General features: G+C 44.1%; 1 protein-coding gene across 1 annotated transcript in view; it reads right to left on the reverse strand.

Moving 5' to 3' along the window:
* MITF (melanocyte inducing transcription factor) overlaps positions 1-15,407 on the reverse strand; it is a 116,416-nt gene extending 101,009 nt beyond the window's left edge. Inside the window, exons 1-2 of the mRNA XM_064723837.1 lie at positions 15,285-15,407; positions 15,056-15,123 (exon numbers count right to left, since the gene is read on the reverse strand). The gene's annotated coding sequence lies outside the window, so the exon portion shown is untranslated. The remainder of the gene's footprint in view (positions 1-15,055; positions 15,124-15,284) is intronic.
* Positions 15,408-23,763: the final 8,356 nt, after the last annotated feature.

The raw sequence follows: 23,763 nt of genomic DNA on the forward strand, positions 1-23,763 counted from the left end.
AGCCCACATTGGCAGATGGCTGGGATGGCTCGACAGAGGAGTAGGCTTGCTAACAGTGCTTTGGGGATAAAAAAAAAAGGCAACCAACAAACAATTAAAAACAACTTAGAATAAACCCACTGCTAGCTACATTTACAGCCTGAGCCTCTGTGGGTTAGGGGGTGTTGCTGAGAAGCTGTGTTTTCACAAGTGAGGAATCACTCCATGATTTGATGAAGGCAGTAAACAGCAGGACTCATCTCTTTGCAATGATTTTGTTTCTATTTTTCCAGGTGTAAAAATGAGATATTCTCTTCTGCTGTTTGAAATGTACAGCTTATGAGCCTTCAGCTCTGCTTTAATTATAGCACTAGTTCTAAAGAGCAAAGATCTCTTATGCAAATACATATCCCAGGCAATGCTGCCTCACTTGAGTTACCACAGCTTCAGCAGGAGCTGTGTGTGCAGCTCCCAGGGAGAAAGGAATCTGGTTTACTTCTCATCAGACCATGAATCTTTTGTTTCTGTCTTGCAACCTCTGTGCAATGTAAAGTTTTATCTGGTGTTCAGATCAAGGCAATTTCTCATTGCACCTGGGCTAGCTGGGACCTTGACACTGCTTTGCTGAGTCATACAAAGCATTCTATTCATAATAGAAATCATCCATGTTTATATCATCATTTTAGAGTTCATCTTTCAGGGTGAAAGAACAATACTTCCACTGTGCCTAAGCAGGATACTAATCCGTAAGCATGCCCCAAAACAAAAATGCTTAAAAATGAATCTTAGTATGTCAATATTATAATTAAATTGCTATAAAGAAAATTAAATTAACCCCAAAATATATATCAGGTAAAATTTAAGATTAAGTGACTATTGTGTTGCTGCAGGGTTCAGATTTCTATAGTTACTCTCTATAGCTGGAATTCTGTACAGCTCTGTTGATTGCTTTCCAGTTATGAATGTCAGACTGCTTTAGGGAGGTGAGCAAGAACAATTATCCAGTTTAGCAGTGAAAAACAAAACACAGAAGGGTCACTTGTCAAAACATCAAATCAGTGGCAGAACATGAACTTCAATCTAGCGTTCACATCATGGGCATAACCCTACTAAGACTGTCACTAGGAATATTTCTGTAGAATTGTCACTCCAAAAAGGACACTGGCCTATAAGCAAGTCCCAAACACTCTCTAGGAGGTACAGTCAGGTTTCATAAGGGATAGCCTTGTATTCAGATTTAGGGCTCACAGGGAATGATCAGCTGGATTTTTCTATTGCTTGAAAGCAAGTTCTTGCTAAGTCCTTTCCAGAGTTGGAAATGAACCCAGCAATAAAGGCAGTCTCAGTGTTTATGTGACACTTCTGTCTCATTTTTCACCCAAACTAACTCAACTCCCTCAAAAGCCACGAGCACTTGTGTCTGGGCTCCCCAGTGCCATGTAGGTACTGGGTCAGCATTGTTCAGTTATTCTTCAAATGATGGGTCTGATTTTGCTAAAACCATTAAAGTGTGTTCAACTTATTGGGCAAATTCTCCTTTTCAGAGTGAATTCCCATCAAGACGGAGAAAGCACCACAAAGGTTCAGGAGACTGAAGGACTTTGGTTGTGCAGCTCCTGAGAAAAATTTATCAGGAGACACAGCTCTCCCTCATTCTGAACCAACATTTCCTGTGATTTCAGCAATGCTTTTCAGATACCATGGGATAAAAATTTAATGTGCAGCAAGCACATTGAGCAGAGCTGCTGCTTTTCCCCCTCCCCATTACTCTTTGTAATTCCCTTATTTGTAACATCCTCACTTATAATTCTCATCATTTGTATTTTTCTTCCAAGTACCATTTAAAATTATTCTCCCATCAGCAATGTTACTCCAGTCACAGTCTGGGGATCTCTAGTTGACAGCAGGGAGCAACAACATAGATTGATATCTCTATAAGTAGGCAAAAAATTGACACACAACTCAGCAGAGTTCCCAGTTTGCAAGAATTCCCCCGCACCAACTATTTGTGCATTCATGTGAAGAGGAAAGGAAGCAGTCAATGCTGCTATTCAAAATAAAAAATAAACAGACATGTGATTTAATGGTGAAGAAAGTTCCCAGACTTTTGCATTCATACTCTGCATTGTACACTGTGAAATTCATGAAGAGAATGCAATGTACCCCTGCAGACTAAAAGACAAAAAGTTATCATTCTTTATCTCCCTACAAGGAATAAGACTTGGTAAAAGCTTTCAGTATCGAGTATGGAAGAAAGGGCGCATTTAAGTGAGAGCTTCCAGTAGCCATGGAGAGGTTCTGTGAGTCTCACAGGAACATCCCTGTCCCATTCCTTTGCTCCACCAAGCACATATAATGCCAGTTAAAATCTCCCATCTCCAATATCTCTTTTCTTGTCCCAGTTCCTTTTTCTCCAGCCACACTGGGGACCCCCAGCCTGTCACCCATCTCTTTCCATCCCATCTCTTTGCCCAGGCAAGACACATTTTCCCTTGTTTGGACTTCAGCTCCCTCCACCTCCCAGTGATACCCACACACTTTTATTTAATCACAGTTTCTGCCTACCCTGAGTGCTGTTTGTTTTTTCTCCAATAAGGTTCAGTTTTTCACCCTTTCTGCTTTCCAATCAAGGGTTTTCTTTTCCCCTCTCAGGAAAAGAAACCAAACAATCTCCTCTCAGCTCCCTACAGACAGGACCTCAGAAGTGTAACAGACAGGAAATCCTGCTTCCATTTAGGGTAGAAAATGCCTAAGAGGGATGAAACTCATGGACATTTAGCTGCTGCTTAGCTGTGAATATACCAGATAGAGTTTTGCAAAGAATTATAATTTAGCCTGATTGTCACAAGAGCAGGACATGACATATCTCTGACATACATGAAAACCAGCAGCCACATACAGCAAGATAATTTTTCCAAGCTTGGTAAGTTTTCAGGCAGGGCTTTGCTAGACAGCCAGAAACAACCAGATGTTTTGAGAAGGAATCCAAAAACTCATTTTATGAGGGAAAACAACAGGTCAGCTACCCCATGTCTCAGCAGGACAGGCCTGCTCTCCAGAGCCTGCCCCACACAAGATGCTAGTGCCAGGTCTAATAATTCCCCTGCAAAGTTTGCATTTGCTTCTCTTAGAAAAAAGTTTGGAGTTCACAGATTGAAAATGGGCCCCCTTGTTACATGAATACACCAGGAGAAATAAGGAGAGTTCATATTTTAAAATATAGTTTCTAAGAATGTGTCATCAGTTTGGAACAAAGTCTGAAACCCTGTCAGTCCCAGGGTGGTTTTATCAGCAGAACTGAAGGAGATTAATTCTGCAGCTGGGGCTCCTGAATGAATTATGTTACTCTAATGAATCATTCACTAATTCCTAGTCCTCCCTTTCTTCATCTCTGCCATATTTGGATAGGTAACAGAAGATTTCAAGGGGGAACTGGACAATCTCTCTTGTTCAATATCCTTGTTTTGATTTTCACATGTTCCTCTTTCCAGATGCTAACTCATGACACTGGTTAGCAACAGCAGTGGTGGCACAAACAGAAGCTGGAAGAGCAATGTCATTCTGACTTGGCTTTAGGGCAGAAAAAAAAAAAAAGAGCCTAGACTGGGATTAAGTCATTCCCTTTGGTTCTTCATCAAAAGAATTGCCTTCATGATTTCCACGCCAGAGACTGAGCCTGGTGCTCGAGGCAGATGTTCCTGGGTTCAAACAGAGGGTGTGGGGGGATCACAGCTGCCTCTGCAGGGACAAATGGTCAGTCCTGCATGGTTTGGGGAGGTATTCAAGGGACAGGACTTGCAGGATGGAGTCTGGGGACTCCTGCCTTCAGTGCCTGACCTGGAGAGCAGGATCTGACCAGCTCTGAGCTGGGCTTCCAGCCAGCAACACCCAGTCAGCTCAGAAGTGGTGACTGTGCATTTGCAAGGGGAGAAGCAGGGAGTTGGCCTTTTCTTTGAGTGAAAGCTGAGGTTCTCCTGGGCTAGAACAGCTCTAAGAACTACTGCCTTGAGAATGACAAATCCAAGGCCAAGGACAGGGTCAGAAGAGCTGGCAGCAGGCTGCGTGTCACCAGCTACTCCTGGGGACCAGTTTTTCCTCCAGTGGGAAATCATTTGTGTCTTGCTTCTCAAGGCTCATCCTGCTGAGCCCTAGTGGGCAGGGAAGGATCCCAGCAGGTATCACAGACTGGCACTTGGAACAGCCATGACAAGCTGGCAGCAAGGGCTGGAAACTCAGCAAACCTCTGTGGAATAAAGTTTGTGAGGCCAAACCTCATGTGGCCAACAGGCATTGCAAATCCAGTTAATTAAACTGGTGCAAAGGCCAGAGCAGACGTAGATAAACCAGGTTAAACTCTCACTTATGCTGATTTAATGTAATTCAGTACAGCATCAGTGGTAGTTAAACTGATTAGAGAGTTAACTGGTTTAAATGCATTTGCCCTAAGTACTGGCACTGGTTTAACTGGACTGCTTTAAAGTGAAAAGCAAACTGTAGACTTCTGCCAAACTTCCCCTGTTGTATTTAAACCAGCACAACCTGTAGAGACATGTGAGAAACTGCTTTTAACCAGGAGCAAAGAGCACTGAGAACAGGGCACTTGGCCCAGCAGCCCTGGTCTCTGGTGCCTTATTCTCCTCAGCTTTCCTGAGAAACTGAGCTATCTTCACATCAACAACACTCAGGTCTAAATCTGCTTCCCAAAAAATCCTGTTATAAAAGGTGAGATTAAATCACAGCCCATTTTTAAAATACACAATCTCATCAATTCAGAGGGAAGGTGTTTATTTCCTTTCCCACTGTCTAATAATAGTTTTGCATGGAAAAAGTAAAGATTTTCAGTGAAAACTTTCTCAGGCTGTTTCTATACAATCCCATGAATGATTCCTGTGCTTTATGTGCCTTTTGAGATATTTCATTACAAGCACTATCTGAAAAGAACGAGACTTTTTTAACATTAGAAATACGAATATTAGTAGCCACAATGAGTTCAAATACCAAGATTTTCATATTTCTGCTTCCCAACAGGCCTTGACACACACATCATCAAACTAAACCCTCCTCAAATGTCTTCAATTATTCACCTGAAATCAGAATATCAAATATTATTCTAATTAATACTAAAATATTCTCCACCTGAAATCAGAATCCCTTTTTTTCCCTCATCTACTATATTTCTACATTTCTATGTCACCACCTAAAGAGTTTGTCTTCAGTCAAAAATTAAGCAGTGAGAGAATCGCAAATCCAAAGCAAAATAAAAAAGTCTTTAGTACATAAAGCCTGCTGAGACTTGTGGGGTTTTTGAAGCAGAGGATTTAAAGGATAAAGGCCAATTTGCTGAATTTTTCGGGCTACTTTTCACACTCTTGGATGTACAAAAAGGATGCCTTCAGCTAGCAAGACAGTGTGGCAAGTATTTTAAATCCGTATTATACAGAGGTAATTGGCAGCATCAAGGGCCAAAACTATGTATAGTTGAGATCAAAACTGCCCATATATAAAAAAAAAGCTTCCCAAAACTCTTCTTGAGTGATCATAAAATGCTTTGCTCAGAACGTGTGCCTACTTCAGATCCCCACAGGGATGTAATACTCTTTTTTCCCCTTATTGTCTCAGCAGGCTGCCATTTGATCTGAACAGGCTTTGTGAGGCCATGGCATTGCCTCCATCCACCTGGAAAGGATCATTTGCCAGAGGATTCTTTTTCTTTAACGAGGCTTCATTAAGAAAAGGGCAGTTAAAGGCCTGTGAGCCCAACCCAACATGCTGAATGTGAACCCATGTCCTGCTTGTGAAGAAAGGCCACTCAGCCACAAAGAAGGGATGGCCCTTCCCTTAGTGCAAATCCAGGGAGGAGTTTAAATGTTTACTTCAAATATGTGTGCACAAGAAGCAAAAAAAGAGGCAGCTTGCCCAGCAAAATGCCTTTGTGGTTTTGCCCCTCTGTTTGCATCCCTCCATCAGCTGTTCCCCCACATTTCCCTTAGTTCTGTGCTCATCCAACACATTCCCATCAGTGCCAGCCTGTGAGGAAGATGGGGAAAATGCTCTGGGAGGAGCATCAGTGTCCCCAGACACACATGCCAGCCATGTGCAGTGCATGGCCCCAGCAGTGCAGCTCCAACCACTCACTGCTTCTTTCCATTTTGCCAGGCCTTTGGGAAGCACCAGTGCCCCTTTCTGTGTGGGGAGAGCTGATATAGAATAGCAGAGCCTGGATCAAACTGCACAGAGCTCAGTGACTCCATGAGCAGACACACGGCTCAGCCTTCCACACCCTGCCCAAGATGCAGTGCTGAGAGCTGGGTGCTCAAACTGCTTCAGTGGCCTCAATAACCTGGCAGAGCAGCTTCCATGGATATGGCTGAAGTGAGCTGACCCTTCTCTAAGGAGCTGGTCAGTCACAAAGCCAGACCTGGAGCTGATCTAGTCTGCTTTCCCAGCAGTTAGTGCCATTACTGGGTAAAATGAAGTAAAAAGTTCACTCTGTACAGCTGTGGGGGAATGGAGGAAACTCTCTAGTGATATCCATGGAAAGCCATTGCACAGCAGGCCTCGAGGAGAAGTTATTGCTGCACAAAGGCCTTGCTCAGCAGCCAGCCAAGGGTTGAGTCTAAACTAGCCAAAGTTACCTGAAATCCACCTTCCCATGCTCACCTGGGCTGCCCTTGCTACAGACCTGCCTGCCTGTGGCATCCAAGCAGTGCAGAGCAGCCTTGAGTATCCAGGAACCTCACACCCCTGTCTGCACCCACTAATTAGTCTGATTGTTGTCAGAACCCCCGGAAATCTTTTACATTTCAATAAAGGCAAAGAGGAGGCTCCACGTTGTGGCTCACAGATGCTCTGATACACACCAGTGGGAGTTCCTGTATCAGTTAGGCCTGATCCCTATCAGGAGAGAGGTATTTCTGAAGCAGATTGTTCTGTCTGGAGCTGATAAAGCCTATCTCACTGAATTTTCCCCAGCAGTGGCTGGATTTACTGGATATGGGGTGTACTGGGAGCTACAAGCACCAAAGGATCAGAGCACCTGGAGAAGGTGCTGTCCAAGCCCAGGAACTCAAGTTCTGCTTCTTCTAAAGAGCTAAATTTTGCCCTGTTCATGCTAGGTGATTACAAGGCACTTCAATATCTGTCTGTCATTTCATGGAAAATCATCTTCCTCGCCATGAAGAAGGGTTTTTAACCAGCTGCATTACCCATCCACTGCAAGTGCAAAAAGCACCACTCAAACCACAGTGATGTCCTTGCTGAGGACAGCCTTGATGGACCTTGCTGAGATAGAATCAAATATGTGGTTGAGACCAGCTCTCATCACCCTCTCCAGAGCAATGCACCCAAGGTCAGATATAACCTCTGGAATAAGGGTTTCTTTGGGTAAAGAAAGTCATGCTTCTTTCTGTGTGAGGCATGAAAGCCCTCAGTTTTCTCCTACCAGAAACTGACTCTTGCTAAACCATGGAGCAAGAAGTACACAGTTCCCTGTCCCTGCCCTGGTGTGAGCATCAGAGGTCAGGGCTGCTGAATGCCGTTGTGAAAGGCCAAGGAAAGGCCACCTATTGATGACACTAACTTGTCTCAGGCAGAAAATAAATACATTATTTATCATTTCTACACATTATTAGCAGAAGCAGCACAAGGTGCAGTCACTGGCACTTCCCTGTATCCTAAGTGTTCATCAACCTTTCCTTGATGTTGGCAAGTCTATTAATAAAGTGTTGCAGGCAATCAGAACTGCTCCACCAGCCTGGGAGGGGGAGTGTTGGTGACACTGTGTTCCAGCTGAAAGTCATGTAAAATCCTCTATACCTTTTTCTGAAAGACACCATCATCAGCAGCAAATGTAAATGTGCAATCACAGCACCTTGTAATTATTGGGAAATCACAGGCCCCGTTAGCACTGCAACTCCTCTTCCACTGCTGGTGAGTGAGCAGGATTCTTGCCCAGCTTGGGCATCACCAGTAAAATTCAGCACATCCAAATGTAAGGAAACAAGATACCACCATGTGCTGACCTTGCCAGGTGTGCTGTGTCCCCTTCCCAGGTTTGCTGTGAGGCTGAGCTGAATAAAGCCACCCTGTCCCTCAGCTCCCTGGGTGATGGAGAGGGCTCTGCCCTGGACCTCAGCAGCAGGGTGATGCCTTTGCTGACTGCAGACACATCTGAAACCCCACGTCAGCACTCTGGGGAGATGCTGTCTGAGCTCATTGCAGTCTTAATACTGGAAAGATCATGTAGGCCTCATTAAGAAATAGTTTTATTCTTGAGTCTGTCTTGTTTTTTAAAGCACCCAGGAGACAACAGAACCACCACATTTCCTCTTACACTCAATTTTCTGATTGGGGGCCTGAAATACTTAATGCCAGATGTTGCCCTGTTCTCATACAGTGCATGTGACACAGGCATCAATGCCAGCAGCTCCATTTGCCTGTGCTATCAGTGCACACACCAGCCAGGAGAACATTCTGGGGCAGCTAACAGGGGCACACATGCAAGATCATGTATTTTAGATACAGTGTTTTGGTCCTAAACATGCCTTGCCTAAACCACCAAACATCAAGCTGCCTCTGCTCAGCATCACACCACCCCCATGTTTATTCTTTGTCATTCTTGCCCATGCATCATGCTGTTGGTGACACCTAGGTGTATTATTTTAAGTGAAAAACTAAATGTGGGAAAAATAAATATCTATTTCACTTATTCAAATTCTGGCCAGGATTTCTATGATATTTTCTAGAAAATTGCATTATTATTGTGAAGAGGGAAGTATGCTAATGCCGTGCCATTGCATATATTTACGGTTTCTCCTACACTCAGCATGAAGAAATAATTCACCACAAGTAATGACATTCTGTTCCCATTCCAGCTTTGCCCACATCCTCAGATCTCCATGCAGCTGCAGCACAAGAGATCAGAAACAAGAGACATCCAGATGACAAGAAGTGCTTCACCTGCTGACAGGTCTGGCTGTGCACCCACAGCTTCCCATGCTCCTGACTCGTTTGGTTGTCCCTTCCTTTGCTATGTCAATAAAGCCAAGGAAAAACCCACCTGAAAAACACTTCAGCAGCACAACCAGCTGCTGTCTGGTTCTGGACCCATCAAAAGCTTGCAGGAACCTTCCAGTACCAAACCAGAACAGATCAGCTAAAAAAATACGAGGAGTCTTCAAAGACTCTCATCTGGGAAACAAAAGCATCTCCTGGTGTGATGTCAATGGATTGAAGATGCTAAGCAAGGAGCTGGTCCTAGGACCTCAGTGTGCTCCCTTGGTCAGAGAAAACCCTGTGTCTGTTCTCTGCTAGAAAGAGGACATGAAAAATGAGAAGGAAGCAGAGGGGAATTCCAGAGAACTGAGTCGGGGAGGCAGAGAAAAAACTGTTGCATGTCTGGCATGCACCTGACTGACATTTCACTCTTAAAAATGCTCCCAGTAGATAAATTCAGATAAAGGGGCAGAAGTCTTATGATTCAAACACGTGTTGAATAAGAAACCACATAAATGAAAATATCAAGGATTCACTGACTGATGAAGCAATGGGCTCTATTCTGTAAACATATTTTCAAAGGAAAATCATGTGCCTTGTGTAAAAAAAAAAAGTTACTTTCTTTTGGCAAAGCCCTGTGAAAGTTCAGTCAGCCACATCCAGTTACTCTCAGTGGGATCTGAAGCTTGCTTTTTGCTGCTTTAATATCTTAAGGTTCTATTTATTCTAGCAACACTGTCACATTCTGTCCATTGAATGTCACCTTGTGGACACCAGGGGCTCCTGGGCAGAACTGTGGAGTGCCACCAGGAACTTCTGAACCTGGGTCCTGCCTTTCTGGCTCTGAGCTGCAGTCAGAAAGGCAGGAAAGTCCTTCCAAACAGTTGCTCACTCACCAAAATTAGGTCACTAAGGGGGAAGAAATGTCCCTGAAGCCTGTAACAGTGAGAAACTTCCTACGTGAATTACGTGGGACTGGCAGCCTCTACGAATGCCACTCAAAGCACCCTCCCACCTCCAGGAGTCTATGGAGAGGGCACAGGCAATGGGATTTTTCCATTCTCTAAACAAAGTTTTTCCTTTCGCCCATTCCCAGCTCCTCTGAAACGTTTCAGAGTGAGATTTATTGAAATACCTGTGGACTGAGTGCCAGAGGAGCCCAAAATCCCTGGTGTTGAGAGCTGCCATCATACTTGGCAGCCCAACATCTCTGCCCTGGAGGCCATGGAGGTACAAGGACCAAACTGCACAATGGGTCCAAGATGTCAAGCAGCTCTTTTTTGATGGCTTTTCTACACAGTCAACACAGGAAGCTACAAATAGAATCATCCATAGAGTGGCAAAACTAAGCATTGCAATGTGCTTGACAACTTTTGCTATCTTCAAGCTGGTTGCCATGCTCTGAGCTGCCAGTATGGGCACTCTAAAGCAGGAATTCAAGTACCATGAGGTCTGTAAACCCTATTTTTTACACACATTGCTTCTCAGCTCAGTCAACAGAACCCAGAAAATGACAGGAAGGAAATCAGTTCAGAATAGAGGAGAAATCTTTCCAACTCAAATCACTGAAACCCCTTTGTTTTTCTGGCTCTGCAGAAATGCCAGCACAACCTTGAGGGCATTTATCTGCAATTTGGCATTAGTGTGCATGCATTCCTGGAGCTGCAAACCAGAGGCCCCTGAAGAGCTCTGTACACCCCATCACACACGTACAGCTGTTTACTCATGTTGAGTATTGGTGCCTGCCATGAGTAGCCCTGTTGTAACCAGTGACTGCTTCCTCAGAGTGGTACTGCCCAGCATGAATAAGAACACCATGGCTTGAGAGAAGGTGTGCAATGAAATCTGGCTGACACCAGTGGCAATCAACTTGCTCTTGGTGTGGGGCTAATTAGGATGCCACTCTCAGGACACCATTTTATTCTTTTTCAAGGACACCACTCCCCTTGAAGGGTTCTTAAAACCCATGGAGGGCTTCCTGCAGCAAGGACCATCACTCCACAATCTGCATCCACAGACATTTTAAGCCTCTTTTCCCTACAGGTGTAATCCCAAGCAGTCCAAAACACAGAGGCACTGGAGCACATCAGCTGACTAAAACCAAAAGTGCTGTATCTCAACCATCTGTTAAAAAATGTGGGACCATTGACTCATTAGTTTCATCTAACTCTACCAGCACAATAAAAAAACCACACGCCTTCTGGAGAACAATATCAACATGTGTGGGAGGATATCATCTCTGCAACACAGGGTGGGATGTTGTAGTTAAGAACAACTCTCTGAACTCTGTCAGGTCAGAGCTGCAGTAGATTGGCAGCATTGCCATGGCTTTATTGGGGTCTGGATCAGTCTCTTCCCTGGAAATGGGATTTGGGTCCTTTCTCTGACTGGGGATCTGGTGGTACAAAGCCAGGTGGGAGTTCGTCTGTTTTTACCACTCTATTTTAGAGCAGTTCTTAAGCAATTCATTTTCAAGCTGAAATCACTCAAAACTAGCAGAAAGAAGATGTAAGCAGCAATCTCTCCTACCCCCCTGCTGGGCTGTCCCTGTCTCATCTGGCAAGTCCCGATTATCTGGGATTGCAGTAATTCTGGAGGATTACTCACAGGCCGACCACAGCCACTGGCAACAACTTTTCCAGACAAGGAGGAGTGAAAGCTGGTGAATATGAGTTTAGCAGAGAGTGCCTCAGTTCAGGGGAGCTGCTGAAGAAAACATAAATAACGAGGGAAACCAGCCCTTGGCCGAGTTCAACCTTTGAAAGTTGAAGTCTCCTGCTCATGAGCTCACCATGCTCTGTTGAGCAAGTGGAGGGGAAACATTTTCTCTCTCCAGCGTGACTTGAAGAAAGGAAGTTGTGTGGGCAGAGGCACTGAGGTGACTCTAAATACAGTGATGTCTCCTTCCCAGGCACTCAGGCTTGGGAGCTTTTGCTTTCTTCCACTTGGGGAAATTTCAGTGGCAAGATGTATGGAGGGAAATATTCAATACCTCCTTCTCTGCAGACATTTATTTCTACAGCCAATTATGACTCCAGCCATGAAGTTTTTATTGCTACCTCTCATGCAGATTATTTATTGTAACTTCCTTTTTTGAGTAGGCTGTTTATTTTTAAGCAAGTGCTGTTACATTTTTCACTAGATTACTAATAGCCACGTGCTCTGGCTGCTGAAGCTGAATAAGCTGATGTAACTGTAGGTCAGGATCTTAGATCCTTCCTTAGCCTGTCCCCAAAATAAATATAGAGGGTGAACTTGGGGCTTTCTCAAACAGGTCTGTGTACCTTCCACTTGGAGGATAAGGTAGAGCCCTGCTTCCAGCACAGTCATCAGGGGTGGGACTGAGATTGAAGTAAAACTTCTACTATCAACAGGGCTTTGCAAAGTACAGGGCTAAGGCAGAACTTTGCATTTAAAATTACTTTTGCCCCTTATTTATGATGCAGCTCTTTAAACTAAGAGTAATTCAGGCAATTCTCATCCTAGCTTTGGACACTGTTTTCCAAAGCCCCAGCAGAAGGCTGACTGCACTCTCTGGCTCAGGGGTAGTAGCACAATATTGTGGTGGGCATCCAAGCACTCTCCTGGTACTGGGGTGCTTTGGGGGTTCCTTGGCCCAAGTCCCACAGGACCAATTCAAAGCCCCTCCTCACCAATGCCCTCCACCCACCAGAATTTTTTATCCTGCTGGGAGTTTCTGACAACATTTTTGGGTTTTGCTGGGGTTTTTTTTGTTTGTGTGTCTAGAAATGAGGAAATAAAATTGCTCTGGGTTTCCTGAACATGCCTTCCTCTCATGAGAGGAGCTTACTGGAAACACACATTCCTGGATAGGACAAACAGCCCTGGGCTGCCCTTGCTGGGTGCAGAATGAGCCTTGTTGGGAAACAGATGCAACAGCCAGGCTGTTTGGGGAGTCTCCTTACAGTCCTCTGTGCTTTGCTCTTGGGCATTGAGCAAGATGGAGCAGGGCCAAGGGCCCCAGAGCATCCCCAGCCTCAGTCAGAGATCCTGCCATGCCCAGGGGAGCTCCCTCAAAATCCCTCATCTGCTTATCAGTCTGACAAGGACCTGGTATTGGGCACCTCCACTCCTCCCAGAGAAAAAATTTCAAGGACACCATATAGACCTACAAGCACTTTTTAGGTTATTCATATTTACAGGTCCCTGAGGTGAAATGCCCCTGTTCAACACCATTTCCACAGGATTTCCAGTTGCTGAGATCAGTTCAAAATGTGCTACCCACATTTTCAGGTGATTGGTGCATCTATCTGGCACCTCCTATATGTTTGCTGAAAAATAAATTTGTTCTCTACTGCTCTGAGTGAAGATTTATTGGGATGAGTACACTCTGAATTCCCCTGCAGCTCAAGTTTTGGGATGGGCTTCGAAACCAATATGCTTTGGATCAAGCCTTCAGCACATTGCTCAATTTTCCATTCTTTGCAGGAAAACAGTTTACCAATTATAGGGTGGAAAAGGGCAGCAGAGAGGTTTCCAAACAGCTCTCAGTCCTCTCATTTAATGACCTCACCAAGTGCCACCACTGTCCCAAAACTGCTGTGTCCTATAGCCCTCAGATACAGAGGTCACTGCTGAACTTCTCCTTTTCTGGGATTAAATCAGAGGTTTTGACCAACTTCTATAATTAGGGAGGGCTTACTTCCCCTGACTCCTTTCCATCTGAAATGCCTCAAAGGCTCTGTACAAACTTGCCATTTCTTATTTTAGCAAGGCAGATTTACATCGGAGTTCGTGTTCATATTGGAGCACCAGCTGAGCCCATTGCTGTTCACTGGGCAACTTCAGCCCGATGTTTGTGATTTACAGCGCGGTCTGCAGTCAGCATCTGAGCCCTGAAATCCACATTTAATTCCCACTGCTGCCGTTCTGGCTGTCTGCAGCAGATGGTGCTGCTGACTCGCTTCCACCCTGCCTGGAGGTCCAGGCACCCATCAGGAGCCAGTCCTGCTGGGGAAAGGGCCCAGAGCACACCCTTCTCCCTTCCCTGTGCTTCTCACCCTCCAAAACCTGTCCAGCACTTGCTACACCCCTACCAGACTCCAACTAGAAAGCAGGCTGGGCACAGGTAAGTTTTAGGATAAGTCAATGAAAATACGCACAACCTTTTATTTGCTGATGTGTATAATCAGTTTTGGGAGTGAAAAAAAAATCTTACATGGATATAAGTATGCCTAGGATCTCACCCTAAATAAAATACTTATTTTTGTCCTAACTCCAATTCCCAGTCAGAGATTTTGCCCAAAATTCATTATGGCACCCCTTTCTCCCCAGTGAAAGCAGAGGTTGAGGTCTTTCAGGAATGCCACAAGAGAAGCTGATTTTCTTTCTGACACCACCTGAGCTGAATCCCTGTCCCATGGGAGGGGATGGGCTGGGTATCCATAATGTCCTGGTTTGGGCAGGGACAGAGTTAATGCTCCTCAAAGTAATTGGTACAGTGCTGTGTTTTGGATTTAGGGTGAGAACAACATTGGTAACACACTGGTGGTTTAGTTGTTGCTGAGCAGGCCTGACACAGTCAGGCACTTTTCAGGTTCCCATGCTTTGCCAGTGAGCAGGAACACAAAGAGCAGGGACAGCTGTCCCAAAGAGGCCAAAGGAATGCTCCAAACCAGAGAATGTCACACTCAGGACACAAACTGGAAGCCATTGATCGATCACTGCTCAGCAATGGGCTGGGTATTGACCAGTGAGTGATGAGCAATTGTAGTTTGAGTGATTGAGTTTTACTCCTCTCTCTCATTTTCATTCCTATTGTTATTAGAAATAATATTATTGGCCTGCTCCATCACCCCAAGATCAGATCATGTCCTGGGGCAGCTGCAGCCTCCACACAGTTGACAATAGCTTATTTTTCCAAGCTCAAATAGAAATACCAAAGTGGCTCTATGATTTTTCACCAAATCAATATCTGACAGCATAAATTCCTCACCACATAAAGCAACATATCAGCTCTAAATAATAAATGAGGTAGAAGTGTACAGCTGGTTTAGAAAGACCAAAGAGACCAAGCATTACATAATTTCCTGTCTGTTGCTAAATTCATAAAAAGCCTTACCTTACAACCAATCAGCAAATCCCACTTTTCTGTGGTGTAACTCCAGCTCAGGATGGCTGTCTCATGTCCTCAGAGATCGGCAGCAAATGTATGAAATATGTTATTTTAAATTAGCTTCAGTACTCCAGGAACCAAGTCTCACCCCAGGCTGATCCCCTCCACCAAACTCTCTGGCACAAGGTTAATTTGGGCAATGTAATTATATGTATATATATGTGTGTATAATCACCATCACATATGGCATCATCTGGTGACATAACACAGCATCCCCTCCTTCTAGAACTGAAGATGCTGTTTTCACATATCCACACTGAAATACAGAGGAGCCACAGGCAGGAAAAGTCAATGTGAGGCCTCTGAGAGTGTTATTTGAGAGCAGTGAGCTCAATATTTAAAGCATCCCTGGCTACAGGTGCAGCTCATTGCAGTTATCAACATTTCCCATGTTAGACAGAGAGCTGGTGCTGACCCCAAGGCTTAAATTAGTAACAAGATTACTCAGAGAAAAGCAATGTTCTGAAAACCTTTATGGGACAAGGAAATATGCCAAAAGTAAGCTTGGCCAGTGTTCTTAATAGATAGAAACCCATTTATTTCTTTTTGAGAACTTAATTAAATTTCCCATGAATTCATTTGCAATAACAGTAATAAGCACCATATATGGAAATCTTCAATGAGCCCTTAGCAAGGTAATTTCCTGAATTTAGCTTATATCTTTGTAATGTTCAAAGCCAGCTAGGCTCTAAAGTACAGCTGGTGTGCATTATTCCATCCTGAGTAGGAGGGCGTGGATGGAATGGGTAAAATAAATTACTTTGGTGCTTTGACACCAAATTTTATTGCCTGCAGAATGATGCTGGATCATATTCAGAGAAGCATCAAGCAGAGTTAATATGAGAGTTAACATCATTTTTTCAGTTTAACAAAGAAGCTTTGGGGAGGGCAGTGCACATGCCTTTCACACTCCAGCACTCTCCTTCAGTGCTCCCTGGCCTCAGTCAGGACCAAGGCACCTGAAATCAAACAGGACAAGCTGGAAGCTCTCCTGTGCTCTACAGCCTTGCTGGTAAATCACAAGAGGAGGGAAACCAGAGGGGGAAGAGCCTTCTTCCCATCAAGGGATTCACACACCCAATTTACAACCCCACCTGCTTCTTGGGCCTTTTTCTGTGCTTCACATGCACAAACATGGTAAAAAATCATAAGCTAAGTGTCAAAGAAGAAAAGGTCATTGCTGACTAAGGCTGATAGCTGAGAGCAAGTCTCTTTCCTTTATACTGATGATAGAAGGAGCTTTCACCACCAGCTCCGTGTGTGTGCTCTCAGAGCCCAAGTGCTAATTACAGCAGCTGTAATTAAAACTTGGCTAAAATTTCTAAAACTTTAACCTCCCTACCATTGATTTTGGATGGCATTTGGTGAATATTCCAGTCCTAAGAGAGGTGGGGTAAGTCACAGTACAAACAGACACATCTAGGGACACAAAGCTGAGACCAAGTGTGTGCCAACAGCCATGGCACAGCAGGCATGGAGCTGCTCTTTGGAAGTACCACAGGAAAGCTGGGCAGGAACAAGGGGAGAGACCAGAGAAGGAAATCCCAGAATGGATTCATGGATAAGCTGGGGAAGGTGCTGGTGTTCCCCCTCACAGCCCAGGCAGGGCACTGTAACTAACACAGAAACAGAGCTCCTGCTCAGAGCCCGCAGCAGCCCAGGGATAAATTAAAACCAACATTTAAGTCATTGGACTCATGCTCATAGATTTCAATGAGCTCCAAGTGTCAAGAAATCCTCCCAGGAACAAATTCTGTGCTCAACAATGCCAGCTACCAGAGTTCCCACACCTCAGAAGAAAGTGAGGTTATATTTTCCATCGTTAATACATAATAGCAGACCCTCTGCTCACTGGGAAGAGTGGGATTCACTGAGGTTCATCAGCAAATGGAATTGACTGGCAAAGTTGGTGTAAAGAATTCCCTGATGGAACAAGACCCTTGAGTCCTGTCCTTGTTGCCAGGGAAAAGCCCTGTTGGTCCTTGCTCCATCCTCCTCATCCTCCACAGCTCATCCCTGTCCTGCTGGGATGTCCTGTGTGTCCTCTGGGTGATCTCCTGACTTTCAGTGGTCAGGGGGAGCTGAGCTGGTGCAGGGCCACTGCCAGTCTTCAATTCCTCTCATTCATCCAAGCCCCATATCCATCAGACCCCCAGACACCTTTGGCAAGCCCTTCTCTGTCGCAGACATCTTTTTATGAAAATCCTTTCTTAGGGTTTTTTCCTTTCTGAGAAGCTGAGAGGCCTCAGAGACAAAATGTAAACAATGGTTATCTGCTGCTGTGGAATGCAATGGGTGGATCTGTGACTGGTCTCGTGTGGATGTTTAGAATTAGTGACCACTCACAGCAGAGCTGGCTCTCTCTCTCTGTCCGAGCCACAGACCTTTGTTATCATTCTTTCCTTTCTATTCTTAGCTTAGCCAGCCTTCTGAGATGAAACTTTTCCTTTTATTCTTTAGTATAGTTATAATGTAATATATATAATAAAATAATAAATCAAGCCTTCTGAAATATGGAGTCAGATCTACGTCTCTCCCCTCATCCTGAAAACCCCTGTGAGCACTGTCACACTTCCCAAACACAAACCTCACCTCAAGGCCCCCTTGCTGAAGCATTGCCATGTATTTCTTGTTTTCTAGATCATCCAGGTGAAGCTGGGGGAGATGTTCCACACTGGGAAGCTCTGCTCTGGACTGGTTTCTTTCATCCCTCCCTGCACATCCCCAAGGAGTGGCAGCTGAAAAGAGCCAGCCTTGAGAGAGCTGCCCTTGCTCCAGGGACAATATTCTGTTACACTGAGCACATCCAGGCTCTGAAGAGAAATAATTCATGGATTATTGCTTTGCTTTTATAAGCAAGAAAGAACCAATAAATGCATGGCATTTAATGGTCAAGAAAATGACCTAAACAAAATTGCTGTAGGATATTGTGGGAGCCCGACCTCCTCCTGCCCATTTGTTCTTAGAAAGCAGCACACTGAACTGAGCAACCACAGAATGAGCAGGGGCTCTGTGCAAAGACTCTGTGCCAAAGGGACCCTTTGCATTTGACATGCTCTGTCAGATTGAATTTTAATTACAGCTCCCCTCTGGAGCTGGCAGGGAGGGGAATGCTAATGACAAGGGGAGAGGGGAGGGAGCAGCAGTGCAAACACCAGCCCTGCACTTCATAAAGATGGCAAGGAGGGGTAACCTGGATGTAGACAAGTATAAATCCTGATGGTTTCTTTTCCCATTTAGAGTCTACTATTTTGGCCCAAATGTGGGCTACTGATTGGGGTAAAACACATTTAAGTATTAATTTAATGAATTAAACCATTGTAGGGTGCAGCCTGTTTGTGACGGAAATCAGGTTTAGTTGAATAAATATGATTGAAGGAAATCACGTTGAGTTGAACAAATATGACCTCAGATCACTCTCCCAATGATCAGCAAGCCATCACTTATGAATTATTATAATCTAAGGACACTACTTGCTGAGTGCTGTGTCTCTCATGTCTTGGTTTTTGAGTTTTATAAAAACGTCTTTGGCAAATATCACTTGAAAAATGTGATGGTAGCTCCAGTAGTTCTGGCCATGGTCATGTGCAGGCTCCTTGCATGGAATGAACATTATACACACACTCAGTGCTCTAAAACAACCACACGCAGCATCAGCAACATCCCTCTGTTCTCTTTTTGGAGAGGGAAAACATCTCAATCAGATGGGGATCATTGAATGTGTGACAAGTATTTGGGATGCTGATACATATCTCAGCAAAACCTAATCAGGACATGGGTTCATGTAAAAATTCAACTAAGGACAGAGTGGATTTGGAGCACAAAACCCACTACCAAAAGCTGTATATAGATATTTAGAGACTACTCAGGGTATTACACCTCCTTGAGGTCTAGCTGCAGTCAGTCAGGGACACACTATCCAGGTGGGCATTTCAGACATCTTCTTGCTTCTGCTCTCAAAAAAAAAAAAAAGAAACAAAATTTATGTTTCTCAAAATGGCCAAAGCACCTCTATTTTATTTTATTTTATTTTATTTTATTTTATTTTATTTTCACTTCATTTCATTTCATTTTTTATTTATTTTATTTTTTTTTCCTGCTATTCAAACAGCAGCCAGCTATCACAGAAATGCAAAGTCTGCTTCTCAGAGTGAATGGCTGATCTACATAGATTGTGTGACAATCATAAAATCCTTAGGGATCAGAACAAAGGCTTTTACAAGCTTTTGTTGTAAGAGCTCGATCTATTCCTGAGGGGAAATTCTGTGTTCTGTTGCTGTCTGCTTGCACAATAGAAAGATGTTTTCCCTGCATTATTGGGGTTAGTAATGCAATGTTTGCTATTCCATCACTGGATGCTCCTGCCAAAAGAATTTGTATTACCTCTCATGCTACTGATAACTTGGAGTTGCTTGGGAAAAGCTGTTTCACCCAGAGGAATAAATCAGCCAGGAATTTCATAAAATTAAAATACCATTTAAAGCTATAAATTACCTGTGACCTGCAAGATGTGTTCCTGTACTCCATTCTTATTTTCTATAGTTTATTTTCTATAGTTTTTATAATTTATTCTCACCTTATTTTTCTGTCTCTCCATTATCCTATTCTGCAAGTAATAATTAATTAATTCAAAATTTCCCAGTGGATAAAAGTGGCTGGTTTAGGCCATCTAGCAGTGATACAAGATAAGGTAAGATCTGCACCTTCTACATTGCAGCAACACTTTTAACCACAGCCAAAGCTTCCTTCACTTTGGCATCAAAGGTACCAAATCATTTCTTCAGTAACATTTCCTTTTGCTTTTGCCAGAACAAGATGATCCCAACAAAGGAGAAACAGAGGAATGAGGAGCCTTATTCCTGAAGCATCTAGGAATTCAAGGTGGACAACTAAGTTACTTATTCACCCTAAAATGTTATAATTTCTACATTTCTTTCATTAAAATGCTCAGTTATAATGTATTGCAAGATTGGGGGTTATGGTTTGCTTGAGAAAATCTCATACAATCTGAGGGTGCTGATACAGTGCTTAAACACATTAGCAGACAGGTTTCACAGAGCAAGAAGAAGCTAAGTTTTTTTTTTTTAAGTAATAAATCATTTATTTCTCCTTCACTTACATTTTGGAGGATGGTTTTCAATACCCTGCTATGAAAGCAGAAGAGCTCCTGGTGTAGTTCAAAGTGTGGCTGCATTGATGTAAAGGCCTTTGGGCCAGCTGGGAATGCCTCTGCATTACAGAAGTAATTTTCAAAGAGATTTTAAGCAAAGAATACTCATCCTTCTGGATATTTTTATATAGATACGTGCCACATTAATGTCTATTTACTCTCCCCAAGCTGCAGACTCAGCAGTGTGGCCCCAGGCCAGCCCCTGGCTCCAGGCAGGCTGAGACACTCTGGCTCACACCAGGATTTCTTGTGAATTCTGCTCCTCCCAGGTGACCCAGGGAGGGAGGAAACCCCAGTGGATGGAGCCACTTCCCCTCCAAATGGCAAAGCCACAGAAGTGGAACTCTCCAGCTGGGCTTGATGCTATTTTCTCCTCCTGTATTTCAAGTATATCTGAGCGGGATGGGGGCTGAGCATCCACCAGCCATCAGTGGAAGAGGGAAAATCAGCCTTTAAGTCAGCACAATTCCCATCAGGCAAACTCCTAATTCTCCCCTAATTGAGCCTGGCAGCTGAAGCTGGATGAAAACCACGATGTGTTCCATCCAGCCTTTCAAGGGGTCTCTGCTAAATCAGAAAGAAGTACTTTAATCTGTGCTAGGAGAGATTTTAAGCACAAAACTGTGCCTGGAAAGTCAAATCCTTTATGCATCCCTCGGGCACATGAAAAGATCTCTGCCAGCAGAGCAGGGGAGAGCTGAAATCTCCTATAGCAACTGGCCAACAGGAAAAAACAGTCTCTTGTCCCATTATTTCAACTTTCTGCATTATTCTGTAAGAATAATTCCCAAAATCTAAATAAACCCAAGCAGAGATGGTGGGAGGCTGATGGTGCACGAGGTTCAGGTTCTGCACCCTGCAGGATTCAAGTCAGAGGCAGAGATCAGGGTTTGGTGCCTCAGTTTCCCTTCCCCCAAAGAGGAACAGCTTTGTTTCCTTTCTCACTCCCACATGGGATGCCAAAGTCCAGGAAAGTGGATAAGCCAGAGGGCCCCACATGAGTCAAAATTATTGCTTGTACATATTTGTGCTGCATTTGCAAGAAATCCTCTTGGCTTAAGCAGGAATAAAAAGTTGGACAGATATTTCCTGGCATCTTGAGCAAACGGACTTAATATTCCAGTTGTTTCTTATGTTTTGAAATTTAAAAAAAAAGAGGTTGTTTCCACTGAAAGGGGCTGACAAAGGCAGGCAGCTTCCCAAGATGAGGATTTTTTGAGCATTATGTGAGAGATAGCAGAGGTCCTGCTGTGCTGGAGCACCCATAGTGCTGGAGACCTGTGTGAACACAAAGCAGAGGAGCATTTCTGCAGCCAGGAATGCCAACTCCCCTCAGCCCACACCTTCCTGAGGCTTTCCAGTGAGGGGAATTATCATTTAAAGTTCACATATTAAAGCAAAAACCTCCTCCCACACCTTCCCCATTTAGTGTATTTTTCCTCCTATTTGGATTCTCTGGTTGGATTTTCCCCCCTGGTGCAGCTTAGAGCAGAGAGGATCCATGTCCCTGTGCTCCCACCCTCCCTCTGGCCAAGGAGGAGGCTTGAAAATCCTCACAAAGTGCTCAAAGCAAATTTTATTGCTTTTGTGCCATAAAAAGATTACAGCAGGAGCAGATAACCTTTTTCCTTGGTGCACATCACACACCACCTCTGGCAACATCATGAGCTGCTGCTTGCAGTGCAGGTTTCCTCTACAAAACATAATGGAATTCTGCCACTCAGTGCCTGGAGGGGAATGGACTGTCCTCCTTCATGGAAATTAGATCTGTGCAGCCATTGAAACACCTGGCTTGGTTTGCACTCAAATGCCACCAAAATATTCACATTTAATTGGGTAACTGTCAACACAACTGTCAAAATGGCTTACTATGAGAAACAAGGGCAATTTACTTAAAAATTAACTACTCAATTGGTTTCCATTTAAAAAGCAATGCTCGGACTCCAGTGACAAGCTTGCTCATTTTTCATCAGTGTTTTATGCAGGATCCCACCACATGTTACCATTTTCTCTCCCCACAGCAATGCCCAGGGAACAAAAAGTGCTCTTCTATGCCAGCCTTTTGCAAGCCAGACTTGTGCAAAACACAGAAAGCCAGAATAATGTAGATGTGATAAATAATGCATGGCCAAAGTGGCCATACATAATCTGTGGGGCTGGGAGCTGTGCAGCTCTTCATTGTGCTCCTCTCAGTTTTGGTGGTTTCCTTTGACAAGGTTAAAAACAATCTTGTAGTCCCAAAATATGCATTTCCTTGCCATCAATTCCTCCTCCTGTGCTCTCAGTGGGTGCTGAGGGTTTGCTGTGAGTCAAAAGCAGAGCCCCAAATACACCAACCCCCTTGCCCCAGCAGCCTTGTTGTCCTCAAAAAACAATTTAAGCACATTACAGCCACATCAGTGCTTCTGAGATAGGCCCCATCTTTCTCTATGTAATACATCAGAGCAGAAAACAATTATAATATAGAATCTAACACATGCTGTCACAGCTGGAGGCCAACCTGTGCCTCACACATGAGGTCTATTGCTAAGCTTCCTTAGGATGCATAACTTGATGTGTAAAAAAAACAGGTAACATATTGGGGGGAAAAGAAAAAAAAAGTCAGCGCCCTTCCTTGAGGATGAAAAGAAAAAATGCACAGAGTGCAGAAAAAAAATTACTTCAAGCAAGTGACCTGACCTCAGAAGAATTCAGGTACTTGTGTTTGAAAACACAGGAGGAAATCTGATCAAAAGAAGAATGGGATTATTGTAATTTGATGGTAACCTGAAGGCTGGCCCCAGCCCATCTCTCTCTGAAGCCATTGCAAGCTGGCAGTTTCACTGAGGCTGTGACAGCTCCATGAATTCCATGGAAGGGCTGGAGCTGGGGAGATGTTGGAGATTTTTTCAGAAATGGCTTAAAAGGCAGCTGTGAGGAGCAAATTCTCACAGCCTGTTTCTGTAAACAGCAGGAGTTCTCAGGTTGTTTTTAATAACAAGCAAATATCTTATCCTTGGATAAGGTATGGGAAAGCAAAAGTGACAAACATGAAGGCCTTGAGAACCTTTCATACCAGGGTTCTCAGGCAGTTTTCTCATAACAGGTACATATTCTATCTTTGGCTGTTTTGGGAAAGTAAAAGTAAGTTTTGAGAACACAAGTCTTGGTATTGAAAACAAAAGGAGGGGTTGGTGTGTTATCTCTGACCTATGATGAGCTCGGATTTTGCAATATGCATGAACTTAATTAACACGGTTATAGAAAGTGACTGATTGAATCAATAAACAAAGTCGATGCTGATCAACAAAGGTGGGTCGTCTTCCTTCACTTCAATAGGGAGAGGCACAGGTCTGAGCTGGAAGGTGCTCCTGGGACGGGCATAGGGCACACTCTCCTCTCCTCTCCTCTCCTCTCCTCTCCTCTCCTCTCCTCTCCTCTCCTCTCCTCTCCTCTCCTCTCCTCTCCTCTCCTCTCCTCTCCTCTCCTCTCCTCTCCTCTCCTC

This window comes from Zonotrichia leucophrys, chromosome 12 (genome assembly GCF_028769735.1).
Source record: "Zonotrichia leucophrys gambelii isolate GWCS_2022_RI chromosome 12, RI_Zleu_2.0, whole genome shotgun sequence".
NCBI lineage: Eukaryota > Metazoa > Chordata > Aves > Passeriformes > Passerellidae > Zonotrichia > Zonotrichia leucophrys.